The 17638-nt window shown below is 36.3% G+C and overlaps 1 long non-coding RNA gene across 1 annotated transcript in view; it reads right to left on the bottom strand.

The window, feature by feature from the left end:
- The window catches only part of LOC139604228 (uncharacterized), a 31562-nt gene extending 16223 nt beyond the window's left edge, over window positions 1-15339 (bottom strand). The window contains exon 1 of the long non-coding RNA XR_011683926.1: window positions 15255-15339. This is a non-coding gene — a long non-coding RNA (uncharacterized lncRNA). The remainder of the gene's footprint in view (window positions 1-15254) is intronic.
- Between the last annotated feature and the right edge of the window lie 2299 nt (window positions 15340-17638).

Raw genomic sequence — 17638 nt, 5'->3', positions numbered from 1 at the left:
AGATTCTAATCCCATTTAAGTACTTTCTTCAATGAGTTTTCTATTCTTAGACTTTATGAGATAATAATTGATAGTACCACAGCATTTGGCATAGTATAACATCGTTTTCTCAAAAATCCTCATCTGAAAAAAAAAGAAAGTAGTGGCTTAATTTACAGCAGATTGGAACTGAAAGATATAGCTATAGTGGCACCTGAGAAATATAAATAATTACTTTTTCTTTTTTGTCTCATTCTAGAAAACGCTATTAGTCCTCCATAATTTATACTGTTTAGGGTTTTTTAAAGACAAATATTTGCCTGCAGGTAAAAAATAGGCAAAGCCTGGCCACAGAAACAAGAAGGAGGCATGTAACACATAGAAATCACCAAAATAAGAAGAGTTTAGAAGGCCGAGACACATGTTCCAACCCATGGAAGAAGAAAGGATGGTCAGTGCTACTGATGTAGGCGTGCTCCTTTTTTAGGCAGGTCAAGGGATGTTTTATTTCCAAAAAAGCTTTTAAAAGAACAGATCAAATGGACATATTTTCAAAGCAATATATGTGGAGGATTAAGGGAGACCATGGAGCTTTGAAAATGTTCCTAACTTACAGATTCTATTTCTGATACAATGATTTTATTTTCTTCTTTTTTATGTCTGAGCCTTCCTTCTCTCCCTGTTGTTCCAACCCCGCCTTTATCTGGATTCTCTTGCTGTACATTTTGCTCCCGTATACCAATTTGGAGTTACTCATGTCCCTGTTGCCTCTTTTCTCTCTGTTTAATCTACCCACTGGCAGCCATGCTGTACAGCATTTGAAAGCATTTCCAGATTCATGTTTCATACAGGGTGGGTCCAGTAGCTGGAGCCAAAACGAAATCCCCCTGAGAAGGTCAGATATTTCAAACCTAGTTTATCTCTAGTGACTTCCACACACTCCGCAGGGTGGCTTCAGCTGCCAAGTTGTTAGCACTGAACACCATTACTACAAAGGAATACAACAGAGATTTTATTTTTTCCCACTGTGGCAAAAAGAATAAGTCTCAATTGTATTTTGGAAGCTTCATAAAGCAAGTAGCAAAATTCCCACTACTTGTAATCTTTCAGGTGGGTTGGCTGCCTCATGAGGGACAGGCTTTTGGTTTAAGTTTCTCTTGCTGTCTACACATCTCACATGGAATGTTGATTCAAGCTATTTTCTTAAGCTTTAAAAAGTTATTTCTGGAGTTAATTATCGTGGCCAAACACAAAAGCATCAGAATTAGAACCTCAGTAAATCTCGTTATGTATAAATGTGCTAGGCTCGAAGGTTGCGTCAAAGCTCCATGACAGAAAGGCAAGGAATCCAGCATCCTGGACAGTGATCTCCCAGTTCAGAAAGTTGCTTCTCTTCCTGAGTATTTTGGGAGAGGCAATGTCTCCCTCTGCTCTTCAAAAATTACATTTCCTCACAGCAGAAACCAAGGTGAAAGGATGAACGAGCTGGAGCAGGGAGAATTTAAATCAAGCACCAACCTCCATTTCAAAAGGCTTTTAAATCAAAATAGTTTCAGCACAAAATGGGGCTTTGCATAAACCTTTGGTGAACATCCAATCTGAACATTTCAGTATGCTGCCTATCCATACAGAAATGTGTAAACTGAATCTTTCACAGGAGTTTGAATTCAAATGCTCCATACCACATTTTCCATAGGCTAGGCTGCACAGCAAGGTTACTCAGTGGATTTTTTTCCTCTTCCTGCAACAGGCAAAGCATATTATGGTTATGCTGTGCAATTAATGCTTTACTGCAATTACATTATCTCAAAAGCAGGGGTTCTTAAAGCACTTCAATCTATTTTGCACTCAAAAGAGTGGCTGAACAGAGTCACTATTTCACCTCACTGAAGCCAAACACACTTGACACTTATCACTGGGGGCCTCCTCAAAGGCTGGTGGGTGGAAAGAGGAGGATTGCCTGCTGTGATCTATCATGCTGTAATTAAGTACTCATGCTCCATCCACAGGGGTTTTAACTTGACCATACCAATGCATTCTGTTCTACAACTGGACAACGTGTCAGAGCACTGCTTTGTCAGCACCTCAGCTGACAGGATCATATTTTAATTGGCAAGAACAACCTCTGGGCTGCTCAGTCCTTAATCTTTCTCCTAAAAGGCTGTGACTAAACAAAGTATCATTTTTACTCTAGTCTGAGCATATCCACTAACAGTTTCAGATTCTTCCACCTTCTCCATTAAGATCTGCTGTTCCCTTCACAGAAAAGGTGGAACCTGCACCAGATCTACACCTTTTCCTTTCCACTGTTCCTCTCAATGCACTAGGAATACACAGTTTTATACAGAATTTTGATACAAAAACACTTTTGAAGCATCCTACAATTGGCAGGCCCCAGACTGAGAACACGGAACAATTTCTGAGGAAACCACTGATCTCTTCTAATTAATATTCAGCAGCAATTCCTTTTTGGAATAATGCCAAAGACCCAAACTGATAGGTTTTATCCATCTGTAAACAGCATGAACACAACATGAAACTGTCTGCTTGTCTGACTCTACATCTTCTCTCCTTTTTATAATAATTAGTCCTTCCTTTCTACCCCTCCTTTACCTTAAAATGGTGCCACATTGTATCATCAGAGTGATAGCATGTAAGAACACCCACTGCATCTGAGAACTTAAATTTCTGGAAGTTCCTTTAAAAGGAGTGAGGAATCAGACTTCACAAAATTAAAACTTCAAGCCTTATTATAGGTTTAATTTGATCCACAAATCACACTTTAATTTCTATGTGTTTAAAACTATCATGTTTATTTTCTCAATTATCATGCATCAGTCAGATATAGAGAACCAAGAAAAAATGTTAGGTGACATGTAGATTAAAGTTGTGTAAATAATTCATTCTTAAAATTGGTGCTTGATCAACTCAAAATCATCATTTGATCTTCTCAGGGAACTGAACAACAGAAAAGTAATTTCAACATTAAATTAGTTTAAATATTTTTGAAGTTCTAGTCTTTTCAAAGAAAACTTCACAGGAAATATAATGTCATGTATCATCTCAAATACCTCAGAATATTTAAACTTTCAGGAGAGAGGAACAAAGAATTATTTTGCATACAAATTTGAAAAGCAAATGCTTGCTTAACTCAAAAGTTTTGGGTTTTTTTACAGAATTTTTCACTAAAATAAATATTGGTTCCAATAGGAAGAGTTCACAAATCGGGATCAGTTCACAAATATATAGACAAAAATTTTAGAATTGAAAAGCCATGGGATATGGAGAATTAAAATACAAACAAAGAACTACTTCATGAGATTAGAACTATTTCTGTCCCATAGTTATGTTCTGGAGGCATTTCTTTTTAAATTTAAGTCATAATAATAATTGAGTGAAATTATAGATAAATACTTGACTGCAGATCAAATATAAAGAGTCCATTTAATACATCTCCATAGATACGAAAAAAGATTTCTAAAAATATTTTTTGAAAAATATCTCTAAAAATATGTCTAATTTCCAGATCACAATTATGTATTTCTATAGCTACATCCAAAATATATTAACTGTAATAGAAAAAAATATAAATAAGTTCTGAAGCTCATTTCATTTGCAGGAATGTTTTACAAAATAAACTTTCAGAATCCTGTCAACATGAAGATATATAATAATAAACGGTAATTTGTATTTAGTTTTAAATATTGTATTTTCTGTACAGCAGGTAAACAGCATAGTAAAGCAGGTCCTCTAAATTGAGCATGTTTTAATACAGTCAAAGTTACACATCCAGGTTAAAAAAATGCAGACTGTTCTTTAGCAAAGAGGCTCACATACAACTAAGGAGTGGAAAGGTGATTTTTTTCTCTAAATACAATAGCACTTGGGCCAATGCTGGAATAAAACTTCTCCTGGTACTTTCAAAAGTGTAATAAAAAATTCAAAGGTGTGTTAGAAGGGAGAAGGAGCATCAAAAAATACTCTAGGATTTAACAAAACATCTTAAAGTGAGAGAGTGAAATAGCTCAACCTGTTTGGCTTATCAAAAAATAGCTTGCACAGTAATTTGATTAGAGTGTCTAAGAACATTCATGGGTAGAAAGAAGTGGGTACTAAAGTGCACTTCAGATATAGCAGAGAAAGACCCAGTAATAAAAAAAAAAAGCCTTCACATTAAATCTAGACAAATTCAAATGAAGAATAAGTCATAAATATTTAACAGTGACCGTGACTAGCCCCTGGTACTACTGAAGCCATTGCCCTTTTCTCAGTAGTTCAAAAAGTTTAATCCTGGGTTTAAACCTGATGGCATTTAGAAAATATACTGCCATCAGACAAGTCACTGGTCTCCAAGTGAAGACATCTGGGTGAAATCTATGAAATAAGAGGGGACAAACTGAACTTGCTTGCCTTATGGTTGGCAAAACATACTGGTGTTCCTGCTAAGAGCTCCAAACAGCCTCTAATGCAATGTGTTCATTTTGAAACATTTGATTTCATTGTCAAAATAAAGTTCAGTTTTCTAATCCTGCTGGAGAACTCTATGAAAATCTCTGTGCACGTGCCAGAACAATGTACACAGGCAGTTGTACCTGAAATCTAACCTCATTCATTCAAGCAAAACATTAAATAGACATTTTATTACACAAGCCAACTCAGGAGTTCATGCCAGCACAAGGGTTGGCTCACCTTTATAAAATTCACTTGAAATGACACGGGGTTAGGCAACAAAGAGGATCCGGGGAAATGAAAGTAGAAAAGCACAGCATTTCCACATTTTGCAATTAATAACACTGTTTGAAAGCTTGTTTTCAGAATTCATGTCAATGAGATCAAAAACCAGAGCATAAATCACAAGAGATATTTTTACTGGAATGTAAGTGTTTTTCATACCATTGAACCAATGTGAGCAGAGCCAATTAACACATCACTTTCCTTCTTTGCATTCCACATGGTCTATCAAAGCACCACAATAGCAGCCAGGAGAGCCACATGGGTTTGTACATGCCTGCACAATCACATCCAAAAACTTCCCTGCAATTTTATTGCTGAGCATGACATTATATGGCACGAAATACTCCGCTGGTCAATCTGGGCCAGCTGCCCAAGTTGTGTTGTGCCCAGTTGTTTTTGCCCACCCCAGAGTGCTCACTGAGGGGTGTGGCACAGCAAGAGAAAAGCTTGCTGCTCTGCAATCACTAATGAGCAACAGCCAGAACACTGGCTCAGTCACAAATTTGAAACCTGGCACCACATGGGACTGGTATAAAGAAAATTAACTCCATTTCTGACAGGTGCATTTAGTCTTCAGCAGGCAAGGGCTGGAAATCACCACTCCTGCTCCTAAGAGCTCACCAAGAGACACAGCTGAACTCAACTGAAAAAAGAAATAGCCCAGAAAAGAAATAAAAGTTATAAAATAAAATAATAACAGGAATTAGTTAGGTACTCAGAAGAAAATCTTTTTCTTGACCTTCCCAATAACAAATCAGTCACTCTTGCTCTGCAATAGCTTTGATTTGAAAAAAGGTGCAGAAGATGAAAGTAACTGAAATTCCATACATTTTTCATCTCTGTCATATCTACACACAGCCACTCTATCAGCAACTCCTGACTTTCTCCCAGATGAAACAGACCATGAAATTTTACTTTCCCTCAAACTCCTGCAACCACATATGGCAGGTTTTAATATAAATCCATATGGCCAAAATATGTTGCTGCTGTTCATCAGATCTGCAACCATTAAAATTATTCTCCCATAAATAAGAATAAAGACCCCCTAGACCAGACAGCAACATCCTTCTTGCCTCTGCTATGTCCCTTTTGCAGTCTGAGAAAGGACTTCAATTCTCCTCTAGCTGTCAATCTGGTTCCTTTCACAAGCATTAAAATTCACTTTAAAGACTGAATAATAAGGATTGCTGACCCTTCCACACTGATAAAAATAAATAAATGTCAGTCAGACACCAGTGTAGTCACACAGGTACAGTAAACTTTTTCTAACCACATGGCACAGATTTATTCTTTAAGCTAATCAGAATTCAAACAGAACAGAAATCAAATGTCACCCTGCCACACTAACATCCATCAACCACAACGATTACATCTACATCAATCACTTGATATAATAGGAGTAAAGACATTAAAACAGAACATTGTCAGAAGATCTGCAAGTGGTCTTCTATTTAGTATTCCGTCATATAACAGCTACAAGATGATTTCAAAGGCAGCAGTGTCTGCTTTGAAAATATGAGACAGTTTGCTTCAGCATTTTCCTGGCAGCAGACTGTTACTCAATGACAACATTCTCTATGAAGCAGCAAACATTACTGATTTGAGCTTTATAAAACAGGAGAGCGTGGGATTTTCTGTTCCATCTGTGTGTAAGGCAGAACTGAAAATTCAACAATTGCATTACTTTTATGTATAGAACCTGCAAGTTATCTGAAAGCAACGCTATAATTCTGAAGAAGTGTTAGTTATATCAGATAGTTCAGTAATTTCATTCCTTTACTTTGGAAGTCCCATCAGCTTTCTCTCCTCCCATGTCTGATTCTGCCTGAAACACCTCACTACTTCATTCCCAAGCAATGTCATTCTGAAAAGCACAGTCCTACCTGAAGGTTACATATATGATAATAACACAGGCTGGTAATTCAAAATATGGAGTTCACCTCTTGCATGGGATCATGCCTTTTCACTCCCAGACTTGACCAGTGTCTGATGTCTGCTTATGCTTTGGAGTGCTAAAAAACAGTCAAAAATCCAGCATGCAGACTACATCTGTCCCACTCTGTGCTGCAGACAGCTACTGAGAAGCAAAGACCATACCAGAGAAAGCACACAAACACAGAAAGTGCTCCCTTCCTGGACATCATGTATAATGTCACAAAGACATTACACCACTGCTGCTTGAATCAAAGGAAGATCTTAATCAGAGTGACCTTTCTGTGCATTGATCACTGCAGCGAACATGAAATCCCTTAAGCACAGCTAAAATTGTGCTTCCTTTACATGAGAGGTATTGCTTGGAAAATTATAAAGGACTGAAAACCAGCCCTTTAGATCCACCTCTATGAAAAACTAAGACCATGGAGATTTTATTCCACTTGGCTTAGAAAGCAGAAATATAAAGAAAATACAAGAACAGCATTTAAGGTGAATATAAAACTTACAGGGCAGAGCAGACATGCAGAACGTGACTTTATCAGTCTAATGAAGCTTTTACAAATAGCACTGGCAAGCAGTAATGGTTTTAGTCAGATGTGGTCATTCATAAAATCAATTAATATACTTCTAAGAGATTTTGAAGGAACTTATCACCTGGCTTGCTCACAGGCCATTTTTACCTTGACCCTCGCTAGTCATTGCTCATTTATTCTTGACAAGAGTCACTCACAAGTGGATCATTCAAGAAAACAGGATCCTATATCAATATGTAAACTTTGAGGAGGTTGAAAACAGTCTTGACTAATAAGTCAGACTTGGTGTCTTCAAAAAGCTGCACCTCCAGCTGCATCTCCTGCTGCTTTTACTTCTAGGCAGATATTTCTGCCTAAGTGAGAACTTAATCTAGATGCCACTTCATCCTTAAAACCACTTTTTAAGTAATTACAATACAGCAACAAACTTGTCTGCAACACTTTTTCTAATAAATAACTACTTAGACCATGCTTACAGATCATAACACTGCAAATACATAAAAAAGACATAAATATATTCTTTCAGACAAGACACTTTAAAAAGATACTAGTCACATTTACGATGTACATGTTCATCTGACTTATAAATAAATGACAATTCTTTAGTGTAAGTTCATATTTGCTGTAAGTACGTTTGCATTACTCTCTTGGGAATAATAATAAAATGAAATAAATATAATTTTAAAAAATCCATCACACAAGAAACACTGCTAATTTAAAATGCAAATAAAATAGTTTTGCTACAGGCTACACTACTAAATTGACCATAATTTTCAAAGTGATCAAATCATATTTTAATAGCTATGCTTCCATTTTTGAACAAAGTAAATCTTTGTAAATTCTTTTAACATATTTATTCTGACAGTTATACTTTACATATAAACAGCAATGGTCGTCTTATATATAATTCCAGAGAATTAGCAAGATTTAAATGGCAACTACTGTATATTTACTTGGCATTTCAGTGAACATTAAGGTTTATAGTCCTGAGGAAAAAATTGACTTTGGCTTTACTTCAGTCAATATTTATTTCTCTGTTCGATAAACATTGATGTTTGCCTCAAGAGAAGTCAATATCCTGTTAATGTACATTACTTGAATAACATTTGGGAATTACTAAACAAATGACTCAAATTCAGAGGATCAAAGATAGTGGGACCAAGAAAGTCTTACAGGGTGTTTGTTTAAACCTGCAGTCTTAGCAGAACTACCAGTACACGACATGAAGCAGCCCTGTGAGCAATCCCTCCTCTAATCTTCAGCATGCTGGTATTACAGTCAAATCCATCTTTGGTACAGTTTGCCTCAGAAATGTTGATGTGCAAGTACCTTTTCCCCTTGATGCCCTTCCTCAATGCTTCCTGAGCCAGCCTGTCCTTGAAATATGTTTTGCTTCAAAGATCACGCAGAATTGTTAACACCTATTTTTATGGTTTCCTCATTTAACCTGGTTTTCCCAGTTTGTCACCCATGTTTTATAGTGGAATCTTCAAAAGTTTAAAGGAATGCTGTCACCATGATATTTTCTGGAAAAATCCTTTTTTCCCAGGATTTTCTCCTGGGAAGCTGAGAAGCCTCAGAGAGGAATGAAAACAATAATTATCTGATTCTCTTCTCCTGTGTTTGCTGCTTTGGAATGTGGTCTGGAGGTTGTTTACAAATAGGTGCATCTTTGATTGGTTACATGTGAATTGTTTTTACCTAATGACCAATCAAAGCCAGCTGTGAGTGACTCCCTGAAGAGTCACAGGTTTCTATTATTGATTCTTGTGAAGCCTTCTGATGTATCCTTTCTCTATTCTTTAGTATAGTCTTAGTATAGCATTCTTTTTATATAATATCATAAAATATTAAATCAGCCTTCTGAGAACATGGAATCAAATTGTCATCTCTCACCTCATCCTGGGGACCATCACAAACACCACAGAACCCTGTTTGCAATACTCAGAATTTTTACTGGAAGTTTATGCTACCAGACTTACTACACAGGGCTACCTTCCCATATGGCTACAGCATTTTAATCCTACTGAGTTTTACCACACTTTGGTACTCACATGAGGTAACAAAGCCAAGAGAATCATCAAATTTCAGGTGGAAAAGAGTGAAAATACTTGCAGCTTGTCCCAGATCTTGGCAAAAACTGTCCTTTAATGGACAAAATAAAAGGAATAGCTGAATTTATGAATTTTTTTCATCACATTAAATATTAAAAGGCTCACTGCAATGATAAACCTAGCAACCTGACATACAGAAAGTGATGCAAACAGGCCTATATGACAAGTTGGGACCAAACTTTAAAGACTAAATCTCCCATTATCTACATATATCTTTCTTACAGCTTGACACCAGCCACAGTTGCATGGTAGATGTCTAAATCAGTAGAGAAAAAAACATTATCATATTTCACTATCATATTTCATCAATTTATTAATGAAATCTGTAATGGAAGGCTCTGAATATCTCTAAGTGTCTTTAAAAGCTCAGGCTTTTGCTTTTTATGAGTGTACTCACAACTTCATATGCAACACAATCATCCGCTTGTGAAAAAGCAGGGCCTTAAAGTGTGGAAAAAATAATTATTATAAAATTATAGAACTCCATAAATTTTATCATTTTGAAGTATTCCAATCCAAAGGTGGAGGGGGAATAGATTTTTTTTTTTCTTCTGTTCATCTAAGTCCACAGAGAAACACTATTTCTGGAGATCCAGATTTTATGAAAAATAAATACCAGAAACTTTAGCTACTGTATTATACTTGCACATACCATGAATATAGGCTGCAGGAAATACTATTTAAAGGTCAAGTTATTAAGAGCAAAATTATCATAAATAGTATCAAAGATGATCATTTCCTTCTGAAAAACATCTCTGGAAAAGAAACATACATATGACTAAGAGGTACATCCTTGAACAATTAGCTGCCAACTCATATTGGATGTTTTCAAGAAAAAATTTTTCCATGCTTAACAGAGAGATATGGAAATAGATCATATCTTGGGTATCAGAAAAGTTCAAGGGCAGCCTTACTACTTCTGAAGAAAAAAAATTAGCTGAAGTCTGAATCAGAATATTCACCTTGATATCTGTAAAAAGTTTTTACCACTTCAGAGAAAAAAAAAAAGTCATTTTGTTGAAGGTTTAGTGCTTTCAGCCTTCTCACAGAAAAAGTAAAGATCAGGTGGCTGCAATAGCATGGTGTGTATGGCCTCAGGTGTCACAGACAGATTTTCTGAAAAATACTTTTCCTAGGATTTTTTTCTCCTGAGAAGCCTCAGAGGAAAAGAAAAACAATGATTATCTGCTGCTGTGGAATGCAACAGGTGCATCTTTGATTGGTCCATGTGAGTTGTTTCTACTTGATGAGCAATCACAGTCCAGCTGTGTTGGGACTCTGGTGAGTCACAAGGTTTTATTATCATTCCATTCCTTTCCTTGCTAGCCTTCTGAGGAAATCTTTTCTTCTATTCTTTTAGTATAGTTTTAGTACATAATTTTCTTTTAATATAATACATATCATAAAAAAATAAATCAGCCTTCTGAAACATGGAGTCAAGATTCTCATCTTTTCCCTCATCCTGGGGCCCCTGTGAGCACCACCAAACTCATGAGCCAGTTTTAGTAGGTTTGGATCTTGAAGAGAGACTCAGCTGTCATTGTATCCTTGTGTTTAGTCCTCTTGCAAGCAACTTTAGCAAAAATGATAGGATTGGGAGGAATATATGTCTCAGAGATGGAGGTGAGCTCTGGATAAAAGCAGCTGCAAACGGGTAAGGGATGGAGCAGTGAGACCAAGGTGGCAGCAGCAATGTCTGTGCTGTTTTGGTGCTTTGTACAGCTGTTGGCAGATTCTCAGAGCTGTCAATCCAGAAGTTCTAAACCTTTCACAAGTCAGCCCTTAACCCAATCTTTCACCTATCAACCTTTCTCAAATACTAGATTCACATTAAGTGCATTAGGAATGACAATAAACCTCTATTCTAATAACAAGAAACTGCCAATTAAGACCATAATGTATGGACATCTTCCCCTTACTTGCCCTTTTTATGCAAAATAACAATGTAGGAGGCTGCATGCAATACCAACATGCCCATCATTTTAATTATTTCTGAATATTTGTCCATACTGCATTTGATTAAAAGAGTCCAAAACCTGATTTATCCATTCACTTGTAAATTACATCTTAATGCAACTTGTTAACGTTCATACATAAAACTCTTAAATTAGAGCTCTTTCCCAGTAAAAATAGGCTCTTATCTTCACAAATTATGAAGACATACAGTTAAAAGCAATTTTTAAATATTTATTCCATATTTGCAGGCATCTGTTCTGCAAGATTTCAAAACTGTTAGTGAAAGCTGTCCAAAACTCCTACAGTGCAGCCTTTTAAACTTTTTAAATACCTGCCATCCTAGTAGGATTTTGGTGCTCACTGCAAGTTGGTCTCTGTAACATGCTTGTGATAAAAGACAATTAAAAAAGCCAAAACTAACAACAGAACACACAAAATGCTTAAAGATACAGATTTACTAATTAGTAATTTTATATTATGATGAAGATTTTATTTTAGGCATACATCAACTTTTTCTACCTCTCTGTCTGAAAAAAATAGTGTCAATAATAATACAAATAAATTTTGGAAGGAAAATTATTTTGACCTTTAATACAGTCAGTGATTGCATTTTCTCTCATTGTTGTTCCATAAATGGACCACTATCAGCTGAAGCAAATCTGCTTGAGAGACCTTCAGTTACAAATGCTTAAAATCCAAATAATTTCTCTTATCCTGGCCATAACTCAGGCAAGCACTGAAATATACTTTGGTGAAAGGCTAAGGTGAAAGGATATCAGTGTCAAGTCCAGTAAAACTGGGAAGCTGTATTGTAGCTTTTCATATCTGCCAAATCACTATTCCTTTTCCTTCTGGAATTCCTAATTAGCATCTCCATAAAAGACACGACCAGACAGAGGTGAGTGAAGAGCATTTGCAGAAAAAGACCAGTGGATTGATAATTGATTTTCATTCACATTTGCACAAACACATTTCTTATCATATGAAGCCTTCTTTTTATTTTTTTATTCCAGGGGACAAAGCCCATACCTGCTATCCCCAAAAAGGAAATAAAGTCATCTGCTTCTCACAATCTGCACTTTCCCACATTATTTACAGGCCTAAATACTTTGGTATTTGACACAAGATAAACATGCTTTCCTCAAGTTACACCATGCACATATGATAAATCTATTATAAAAGCATCAGATCCAATTCACTCACTGCTGATCAAATATTAGACAAAATGTTCTAATTACAAATAAATAATAAGTAATCTGATACATCAATTAACATACAAAATAGATTAACTGCTACAGAAGAATAAAATTTGGAGCTGGCTTAAAAGAAGACAGGCAGTCACCGGACAAGTCAAAAACTTTTCAGTAGGTTTATTTAATTACTCTTATTTAATTACTACTCTATTAATTAACTACTCTTATTTAATTACTTGAAAATACTGTAGTTTCACAATGAAAAGCTATTCTTCAGTTGCCTAAGGGCTGCTGCCCCCATACAGCACCATTTTAGTATCTGAACCCCTGAGCTTAAGGAACAAAGGGATAAGAACCAAAGTCACAACACTGAGTATTGTCATAGTCACACGTGGGTGCTCTGCATGCCAAGAACCATGGGGATAAATCACACTGTACTCCATTTTCTTCATGGTGAAAAAGCCCCTTGGTATTCACCTAACTCCTTTTTAAACAGTTTTACAGATCTTGTGTGGGATTCCAAGTGGTTAGTAGTTTCTTGCCAATTACTTTTACTGGTTAGTAACAAGTTGTTATTCTGTATTGATTGGTCACTCAATATCTCAGTGTCTACGTGCAGGGACAATTGCTCATGGGAGACAGAAAAATGAAAACTATCTAATGGTGCAAAACCAGCACCATTAGATAGAATTTTATATTTATACAGGTGCAATTTGTTTTTTACCCAGGAATAGATTGGTATGTTGATGAATTGCTCACAACAGGATTGCTTTCACATGGGAACTTGCAAAATGCTGGCTTTGACAAGGCCAGCCCCTGATTCTAGGAGAGCAGGCTTGACTTTATGAAAATTTTCTTTATGACTTTTCTACCTTACTGCTACAAAGATAAAAAGAGCAGGTTGGGAAAACAGATGCCTCAGACTCCCTTAGTTTCTCTTGTGGAGTGCCTTATTCGTGGCTAAAGATTTCCTCACCTTAGGTTATCAAGGTCAGGCACACCCAGAGTTGAAATTAGGTTTCATTTGTTAATGTATCAAAACTTTTGTATTTGCAGACACATGTGTGTGCTACAAATAGATTCATTCTAGGAGCCTGGCAGAACTTCCTGCAAGGAAGTTGACACTGCACAGTGGGCAAAGAGATTCCCTCAATGCCCTGCTCAGCTGAATCCTGAGCTCAGGAGAGACCTGAGATTGCTTGTAACTCACACTAGGTAGAAATAATGTTGAAAATTCATATTTTCAAGAAAACTGTCCTGTCCATTGCCTGTATACCTTGCCTAGCATAAGAGGATGTCAACTTCAATAAAGACTTTTATCTAAAAAGCAGATTACATATCCTGAAGGAAAAGGATTAATCTGCCACCTTTATTTCCCTAAGAATCCATGCAATGGATGCTTCCACATGAATGAGGGAAATAATTCTTCAGAAATTACCAAAATTGCACAATTTCTGTGACTTGGAAAGGATCAAACATCAAAGATCTACAGGAAAAGTTGTGGTTTATACCCTACCAGGGCCAGCACTAGAGCTAAGATTTCCTTGCTACTAAGAATTTTGATACTGGTTTTCTCTCAGTTGAAAAGGTTACATGAGAATCTTAGCTAACAGCACCCTCAGGAGTGAAACCAACCCTGACTTAGGACAACTTGCACAAAAATGCCACAATTTGTTCATATGGAAGGGACAACAGCAGGTTATTGGAGACTGATGAAGGATAATGCTCCTGAAAAGGAAAGGGACAAGTTGAGAAGGAGCACTTAGTGCCCTTTTTCCTTTGACTTTCACTCCTTTTTTTGTATTCCTATGGGTAAGTAGTTAATGCAGACTGTTTATAGCCCATCACTGTGGTTCACTGACCTTTCAATTCACAGGACTGGGCAAGCACCCAGGAGATGTGGCTCCACCAAAAAACACAGCAAAATTAGATCTGCTTCAGATTTACACATTCTACCCATAAGCCTGGACATCAGCATTAAACTTTGCCACTTATCAAAATTCAGTTTTGACAGGAAAAGCTCTCTCCCTTCTGCACTCACCCATACTTACTATAACATTATCATTTTCAGGAAAAAGGAAGCAAAGAGTAGAAAAACAAATGCAAAACCACAAACTACTGAATAACCAAGGATATAAATAATAATTATGTTGACTGTATTTCCTATAACAGATAAATAGTGTTATTTCAGTGAAGTACATTCTCCTTACTGAGAATGGTACATTTATAAAAACACAGTAAATCAATGAATTATTAGTTGAAGTATACAGAGAGCAATTACTCAGACATTATGTAGGGTTTTTTCCAGCCCTCTTGAATATCACAATATGCAATATTTTCTACACTTAACCAGAGAGATGTATTCAATTAAGGCTGTATGCTTCCCATGCTTCCAGCCTTCTGTTTAGTAGTTTAAAAGATATTCAGTAGCTTTCATGTTCAAGGACCCATACTACCTCTTAGAAGTGAATTTTAAGATAAATACTGGTAATGAGAGTTGCACAAAGGTGTTAGCTGTGTCATTAATCTTGTTAAATACTCTGCACCACCAGACATGAGTAATCAGACAATGAAATAGAAGACAGAATTAAATACTGGTTACAGCTTTACTTGTGGGAATAGAAGATTCTCAACTGGGAATATGTGAGAGCACAGAGATAAGAAAGGCTTGCTTTTGGGGGAGGGCTTTTTAAAATGTGATAATATTTAGCTAGCTGATGGCATAAAAAACATTTTTTAAGATAATGGGTACTCATTAAAATATAAAATAAACATGCACATAATATAATACTCAGAAACCAATTACTCACAAAACATGAGAGTATTCCAGACATCATGATGTTGCAGTTATCCCTGCAGAGCTTCTGCTTCAAATCCAGAGACAGCAATTTACTGAAGCGAATCCACATGGCTGATTGCAAACTGCACAGGAGTTTGAAATGGGCAATGATCACACCTATTAAAACACAAACCTGCTCAGGCTATCTTGGTCACCACTACTTGTCCAGCTATGAGGAATTAGTAACAATTCGAAGGTAGCTCATTGTTAATCAAACTGACCACTTACAATGATTAACACTTTAGTAGAGAGTTTGCTTTAACAAGTATCACAACTGCCTATATTTCTTCTGAACACACTGAGCTGTGTTCATATTCAAATCAGAATTATTTTATCATTACAAAATGCTATTTGCTTCTCCCTGGTGTTTTATGATTTTCTTTATGCCCATTGCCTTACTGAGCAAAAAATATCCAGCTACCACCACTTTTCACAGTGCTTGCTGATTCAGTGGGAAAATGTGTTCCATGCTATTGTCCTCAAACTCCCTGACATAAAGATTTTTATTAAAAAAAGAAGAAAGGTAAGTAGATGAGGTCAATAAGAGGGCTCACTGACGAAATAAGCTGATTGGAACATTGCACTAAACCTTCCAGTTACAGAAATACAAAATATGTATTCAGCCTTCTGTGCTGAGCAAATAATTGACTGTTATTCCAATTTTAAAAGCAACGCATGCATGAACTTTTTATTAATCAGACTAATTTTCTTTAACATTTCCAACACTGCACAGACGGTACCATTCTTCAGAGCCTACTCATGACCACATTTCAAGAAAGACATGCAGGAAATTACCCCTGCTTATGGTGGAATAATATTAAACTGCCCATTCTGCTGTGGAACAGTGGGTTTGATCAGTTGACACGAACACTATGCTTGTTGCTGATTTGAAGATGTAATTTACAAAATAAACCAAAACAAAACCAGATCCCCATCTCTTCCCTCAGTTCCAGCTGCTCACTAATATTAAGATTTACAGTTTCTCTTTTGTGCCCATCTAATCACTGTTAGTAACAGCACTGTGTTATAATATGGATATGTTCTGATACGATGCTGTACAAAGACTACAGTCATATTATCCCTACACTGATCTGAACTCTAGGAATTTTACAGCTAGCAGGGTTGGGTTATTTAGGTAACACTTTACTAATTTTCCCTTCTCTAGGACTATGTACTTGTCTTTAAATGTGAGCTAGAACTTCAAGGCAAGCATTTGAAAAATCCATAGTTGTCACATAGTAGTAGGAAAGAAACACTGCCTTATTCCAGATAAAGATGTGCTATAATGTTTTAGAACCAGCAACAGTAAATACTGGTGTCTGAGGATGTCTGCTCCACATAAGAGCCTCCCCCCACTGCTTACAAACATATTGATGCTGAAAAATATTTTCCTGCCGTTATAGCAGCAGCCTTATTTGTACCAAAACGGGCCCATAAGTATGATTTCCCATTTCAAGGTGGAGCTTTATTTCAACTTGCTTTATTTCCATTGACAATACTATATTTTCCTACACATTCAAAGTTGCTTGTTGCATTGTGAATTTCTTTTAAGTAAACTGAAAGGATGTGAAATTTGCTATGATGCCACTGGAGTGCCATATATAGTGACACTTGCAGTGTTTGACTGTATTGCCCCTTTCAGCACAGAACCAAACAGAAAGCCTTATTTCATCAGTTTTTGGCTATTACACTTAGAAAACACAAAAACCAATTGCCTGATGATTTGTTCAACTGAAAACACTCAAGAGAATGCATTCAGAAATATAACATTGTGTCAGTATTTTATAAAGTCATTGTAGCTCTGCAGAAGAAAAGAATTTACTTAGCTGCTTGAAATCAAGTTACCTTTGCAGTACAGATGAACACCAAATGTCTGGATGTTAATCAAAACCTGAAAAATAGTTTTCTAACAGACCCAATACAGTCAAAATCTATGATTCTTGGCAGAGAACCTAATGAAAAGAGAGAGGGGGGCAGACAGGACTTGAAAAATATGTATTTGTATATCAAAATGTCTCATAAAAACAGAGCTCAGACCCATCCTTGGAGACACTATTTGTACAAGATTCCAACGTGTGGATTTCTTTACTACTACACAAAGCATTCACCTCTTGACCTCCCTTTCTTCTGGCAAAACTACACTTCTATTCACAGGAACTATTTATTAAAGTAGCAAGCAGAAGAAGAAAATTAAACAACCAACATACACCTGCTCACTATTGCCTATTACTTAAATATTTTTTTATAGTAATAAAAATTACAGTACAAAAAGTACAGTGCCACTTGTGCCTTGTGCCACTTCCTTTTTAGCTTCATTTTTGATAAAATGCAAATATTTGTCTATTGAGTAATTTT

Source organism: Agelaius tricolor, unplaced genomic scaffold (genome assembly GCF_023055355.1).
Source record: "Agelaius tricolor isolate 1412-34295 unplaced genomic scaffold, bAgeTri1.0.p SCAF_47, whole genome shotgun sequence".
NCBI classification, from domain to species: Eukaryota; Metazoa; Chordata; class Aves; order Passeriformes; family Icteridae; genus Agelaius; species Agelaius tricolor.
Note: the sequence above shows the minus strand (reverse complement) of the source record. Positions and strands in the feature narration are given on the sequence as shown.